Raw genomic sequence first — 6616 nt, 5'->3', positions numbered from 1 at the left:
TCACACATAATTTCAAACGGTTCGGTCCAATTAGGTGCTCGAATGATGGGAGCCGTAGTTAGCTCCTTTTTCAAACACTCAAAAGAATCGAAGCATGCTTTGGAAAACTCAAATTTTTGATCTTTTGCTAACAAGTTGGTTAGAGGCCTAGCATTTTTAGAAAAATCTTTTATAAAACGCCTATAAAAGCCCGCATAGCCCAAAAATGATCGAATATCTTTCACACTTTTGGGCGGTGGAAGATGGACAATGAGATCCACCTTGGCTTTATCAACCTTAATTCCCTCTTTAGAAATCACATGTCCTAGAACGATGCCCTCTTTTACCATAAAATGACACTTTTCCCAATTGAGGACAAGGTTCTTTTCTCTACTCCTTTCTAAGACTAATTTTAAGTGATGTAAACATTCGGCATAGGTGGAGCCATGAATAGAAAAATCATCCATAAAAACCTCTAAGAAGGTTTCCACCATGTCAGAAAAGATACTCATCATGCATCTTTGGAAAGTTGCCGGAGCATTGCATAAGCCAAAAGGCATGCGTCTATAAGCAAACGTTCCAAAGGGGCATGTGAATGTCGTTTTCTCTTGATCTTCAGGAGCTATGGGAATTTGGTTGTAACCGGAATATCCACCAAGAAAGCAATAATACTCATGACCCGCTAACCTTTCTAACATTTGATCAATAAAAGGCAAAGGAAAGTGATCCTTCCAAGTAGCGGCATTAAGCTTTCGGTAGTCAATACAAACCCGCCACCCCGTTTGAATACGAGTAGGAATAAGTTCATTGGTGGCGGATTGTATAACGGTAACTCCTGACTTCTTAGGCACTACTTGGACGGGACTCACCCATTGGCTATCCGAGATGGGATAAATGATCCAATTATCTAACCATTTTAAAATCTCTTTTTGGATGGCTTCCTTCATCACAGGATTAGCCCTTCTTTGATGTTCCCTTAAAGGTTTGGCACCCTCAACGAGATGGATGTGATGTTGCACAATCGAAGGGCTAATTCCTTTGATGTCGGCCATTGTCCAACCTATGGCTTCCTTGTTATCTTTTAGCAATTTAATGAGTTCCTCCTCTTGAGGGGAGGTTAGATCCGCAGCAATTATTACAGGCAAAGTACAATTATCACCCAAAAATGCGTAACGTAAATGAGAAGGCAAGGGCTTCAACTCCAACTGTGGCGCTTCTTCGATTGATGTCTTTGGAAGAGATGTTGCAAGTGGTCCAACGGGCTCCACATTTTGAATGCAAAAGCTTTAGAAAAGAAGTCATCTCCTCCATCATCTCCTAGTGCAACCAAGCATTCTTGGAATCCTGCATCAAAATCAATTTCAAAGTTAGAAACAATATCATCAGGAAAGGAATGCAACATATTGATTTCTTCATGAAAATTTGGTTGCTTACCCAATCTAAAGACATTAAAATCAACCGATGTGTTTCCAAAAGACAATTTCATTAAGCCATTCCTACAATTAATTAAAGCATTGCTAGTAGCAAGGAAAGGCCTACCAAGGATGATAGGGATTTGATCCTTGATATTAGCAACGGGTTCGGTATCTAACACAACAAAATCTACGGGAAATAAAAAATCACCTACTTTAACTAACACATCCTCAACCATCCCTTTGGGTGTTTTAATTGATCAATCCGCCAATTGAAGAGTGACGGTGGTTGGTTTGAGGTCTCCTAATCCTAGTTGCTTAAATACAAAAAAAGGCAAGAGATTTACACTTGCACCCAAATCCAAAAGAGCATGTTCAATATTTGTGTTACCAATAGTGCAAGAAATAGTAGGACATCCTGGATCCTTATACTTAGCCACCATTTGTTGAGACAAGATGGAACTTATATTTGCGGCCAAGAAAGCTTTCTTGGGCACATTAGTTGTGCGCTTTTGTGTGCACAAATCTTTCAACACTTTGGCATAAGTAGGAACCTGAGAAATCGCATCTAATAAAGGAATGTTAATTTGCTCTTGTTTAAATACATTTAAAATTTTATCCATGGCATCCACCTTCTTATTATTAGTAAGTCTTCTTGGAAAAGGAGCTTTAGGAATGAAATCTCGTGCAGGGGGAGAAGTTACCTCTTCTGTACTTACCTGTTTGGGTTCCGCAATCGAGCCTGTTGGAGGGGAGTCTTTTCTTACCTCTTTGGATGTATCTTGTATATCTATAGAAGGTTTAGGTCTGACCTCCTCCTTGTGGTAATCTCTACCACTCCTTAAAGCATATACGGCATTACATTCGTTGGAGGGCTCTTGCGGCGGCAAAATTGGTTGAATGGCATTCAACTGATTTGGCGGTACTTGTTGATTCACATTCACATTCACGTTCCTTGGATTAGGAACGGGTTGACTTGGCATCTTCCCCTTTTCCCTCTCATGCAACGCCATGGCAAGTTGGGAGATTTGCTTCTCCATGTTGTGTTGGCTTGTCATGAAAGTGCTAGTGAGAAGTTCTATGCTTTTTGTAAGGAAGCTATACGTGCCGACTCTCCTTGTTTTTGAAAACCCGGCGGTTGCTGATTTGAAACATTATTAATCATGGGGTTTTGAAAAGTAGGAGGGGAAGGGGATGGCCGAACAAAAGTGGGAGGGAAGGTGGGCCTAGGTTGGCCGAATTGGCCTTGGCCTTGGAAATTAGATGGTCCACCTTGACTCCATGAAAAGTTGGGATGATTTCTCCATCCCGAATTATAAGTGCTAGAATAAGGATTATTAGAATACAAAGCACTTACATTCTCATTAGAATTACCAATTTTAGCAAGAGTTTGGCACTCTTCCATGACATGGTCCGTGGCTTGACACCAACTACACATAGGAACACTATATGCAATTTGATTGACTTGTGAAGGTCCTTCGACAACTATGGCTTCTAGCCTTTTGATTAGGCTATCAAGATGGGCCTCTTTTGCCACGGCACCCTCTATTAGAAATCCCTTACTTGAAGTGGCTCTCTCACCGTCTTGAGTGGATTCCCACTCTCTTGTTTTTTCCGCCAAATCAAGTAAGAAGTTCCATGCCGCGGCCTCATCCGTGAAAGATGTAAAACCGTTAGGACACATGGATTCTAGAAGTTGCTTTGTTTGGTAATCTATGCCCTCATAAACAATTTGGCATAAGTGCCACAAATCAATTCCATGGTGAGGACACTCTTGGAGTAGGTCTTTGAACCTCTCCATAAACTTAGAAAATGACTCTAATGGCTTTTGTTTGAATTGTAAAATATCGTTCCTAAGCTTATTAGTTTTATGTAATGGAAAAAACTTTTTTAGGAAAGCGACGGCGAACTCCTCCCAAGTGGTGATGGAGTTCGTTGGTAAGCCATAGAGCCACTTCTTGGCTCCATCCTTGAGTGAAAACGTAATAAACCGCAACTTTACCGCATCATCGGTAAGTTGTTGCAACTTAATCAAAGCACATACATCTTCAAACTCACGCAAAAATAAATAAGCATCCTCCGAAGGGAGGCCATGAAAACGAGGAAGCAAAGAAATAAATTGCGATTTTAGCTCAAAATTATTGCCCTGTGCAATCAGCAATCTAATGCAAGAAGGTTGCGCAGTTCGGGCCGGATAGAAGCGATCGCGCAAACTCTTGGGCGTCTCTTGTTCTTCCGCCATGACTACTTGATTTGGATTTGGTGCGATGTCTTCCGCCGTCTCTAACCGGTTTGCTCTTTCTAGTCGATTGGCCGAGTTCCGCACCCAACCTGCACTCATAAACACAAGAAAACCAAGTAAGAGAGATGGATAGGCAAGAAACCAAAATTATAACTAAACTAAAAATAACTACTAATCTAACACTTCGAATAATTAAGATTCTAATGCAACTCTCTTCCCTGGCAGCGGCACCAAAAACTTGATTGATAAATTAAATAACCGCAAGTGCACGGATCGTGTAAATACGGGTCGAACTCAAGGAAGAGAACTCTTCTCCAAGGCATCACACAATCAAGAATTATTGGAGTGTTCTTTGGATCTTCTTCATCATATAAAAGGGTGCGACAAAGCGTATACCTCGGATCTACGCATCCTAGAGACAAGGAGCGCGATTAACGGTAGGATCTTTATCTTTGTAATATCAAAAGTATAAAAGCATGCTAGGGTTTTACTTTTGATAGATCAAATCAATGAATTTTTTCTTGAAATTTTAGTATGTTATAATATATATTATGAGTTTTCAAAATCCAAAATTTGATCAAAAATTAAATTTCCTCCATTTAATAATGATTTTCTTTTTTTTTATTCAATATAGATTTAAATCTGATTATCAAAGCAAGTGTTAGAAAACGTGGGTTTCTTTAAAAACTGATATTTTTTAGGATTTCTATAAAATAAAATAATACTGGAAACTTAATTTTCAATCACGGTTTAGCCGTTTTAATTTTCATTCTAATTTTCAAATAATAACCCCGAAAGGGGTTATTTCTTAATGAACGAATCCAAAAGTATATCAAACCATGTCCAAAATTTATAAAATCTTATTTCCAAACTAATGTTCTGATTTCCAGAATACCCAAAAAATTTCGGATTTTTTTGAATTTATTTAATCCGGTTTTAAATTATTTTAAATTTTGGCCATTTTTAATAAATATCAAAATATTTTAAAAATTAATGAAACTCTCTAGAATTAATTTTCAATAATAAATTGAATTTTTCATGAGATTTTTTTTTTGAAAAAAGGTTTTTTTATTTATTTTCCAATCTCTTTTTCGTTTTACGTGCCGTAATTCTTTTATGTATTAAATTAGTAAATTTTTGAAATTTTTCTTTACAAACCAGTAACTTAGGTTACTGGAATGTTAGATAAAAATTTTAAATTGGTTTTGCAAAGTTTTAATATGTTTTTGTAATTTATTTTAATAAATGGGTTTCAATTTCTAGGAAACAAATTCCCCTTTTCTATTTAAAAATAGATTTTAGGGAGGAGATTTAATTTTTAAGTTTTACAATTTTGATAGAAAATTTTATAATATATTATATATCTACTGGAATTTTTTATTTGATTTTAGGATACTATTAGGTTTGCTTTTTAAGTAATTCTTTCGTTTCATCCGATTTTTGTGTGAAGTTCAATTGGCATCAAATCGTAATAAAAGTTCATGAAAGTCATACAATAGTCTAACCTCATGATTATCTTTATTCTGTGAAAGTTTGGATTAATTTGAAATTGATATGCTACAAGTTGATGTGTTAATCTATAATCTGATTTAAATTTTGGAAAATCAGAAATTGATATCAAATCTTAATGATAATTCATGAAATTTTTCCAGTAAGCTATAATTATCTATATCTTATTACTAAAACTTTTTTAACTGATTTGGAGTTCGATTGCTTAGGGTTACTGCGTATTCCTAACAATCTGCTCTTAATGATATTAAATCACAATTTAATAGCAAATCAATACAAAAGTCAGTAAAAATCTCCAAAAAACCGTAAATTTTCATCATAAATTCAATCCCTAACTTTTTGAAACAGAAACCTTAGGGTTCATAGATTGCCTTTGTAAATTGGCTATGCTGTGACAATTTAACTGCCGAGATTGTAACCATAATCGTATACTAATTGCGATCGATCCAGCATAATTGGAGTGCGTAAATTATAGTATGATATTGGCTCCGAGGTCCACTGTCCACGGAAATCCTGAGAAATATGCCAGGCAATAAGATACTATAATCTACGTGCTAAATTATACAAGGGTTGAGAGCACGATTCCCTTCCATGGTTGTGATTCGAGGTCGAAACTTGCGAACCATAGAGCCTTTGGTATTCCTTAGATGTTTAGGAACCGAAATCCTTGAAATCTGAAAATCATTAACTTCAGCAAATTGAATCAATTTACATCATGTCTTTCGGAATCGTTGGATTGCGATTTCCATCGTAAGAACCATTAGAGCCCTATTTAGGAACATTTGCGTCATGTGGTGTCCTAGGTTTTAGGGAGTCCTAGAGTTAGGAGTCCAGCCTCATCACGGGCGTTTGCTATGGATAGCAACCGTTCCATAGATCTAGTTACACTAGTCACCTCACTTTTTCCCTAGGACAAACCTAGTTACCTAGGATGTAAGTTAACCTGCATTAGTCTAAGGGACGTCTTGCACTTAGATAGGACCATATAGCGTCTTAGATAGGATCATATAGCATCTTAGATGAAGTCCTAGGATAATAAAAGCTTCAACTTGAATTAAATAACTTCTCTTAAAACTGTTGAAACAGTCAATCCAGTCTAGATCGGTGACTTAGATGAGTTAGGCATAAGTAGCTTAGCTTAGGTGCACCGAACTACGTCGACTCTGATCCCAGTGAGGCTTGGGTACGTAGGCAGCTTGGATGTCTGATGGCATACCAATCACGAGTCGGCTCCACAACAAATTGTGGGGTTTTGTATATTAATTTTCTTGTAAATTCTTAATTAAATCACTTAGGACTTTCCATGAAATTAGAATTCTAGGAGAACTTTCACTTAGATTGAATTCAAACAAATTAAAAAATCAAGATACACATTTAGGATCTACATTGAAATTAGATCATAGGATGCATGTCACATAGTTCGCACACTAACATAGAGTTAAATGAGCCATTTAAAAGAAATTCAAAAGAGTTA

General features: G+C 36.8%; 1 non-coding gene across 1 annotated transcript; it reads left to right on the top strand.

The window, feature by feature from the left end:
* Nucleotides 1–3145: 3145 nt before the first annotated feature.
* Nucleotides 3146–3252, top strand: LOC143859545 (small nucleolar RNA R71). The gene has a single exon (XR_013239282.1). It is a non-coding gene; the product is annotated as a small nucleolar RNA R71 (small nucleolar RNA).
* Nucleotides 3253–6616: the final 3364 nt, after the last annotated feature.

The sequence above is a fragment of the Tasmannia lanceolata genome, unplaced genomic scaffold (genome assembly GCF_043159265.1).
Source record: "Tasmannia lanceolata isolate RefF3 unplaced genomic scaffold, GAP_Taslan_0.1 ptg000031l, whole genome shotgun sequence".
NCBI classification, from domain to species: Eukaryota; Viridiplantae; Streptophyta; class Magnoliopsida; order Canellales; family Winteraceae; genus Tasmannia; species Tasmannia lanceolata.
The sequence above is the reverse complement of the archived record's forward strand: the minus strand, read 5'-3'. Positions and strand labels throughout refer to the sequence as shown.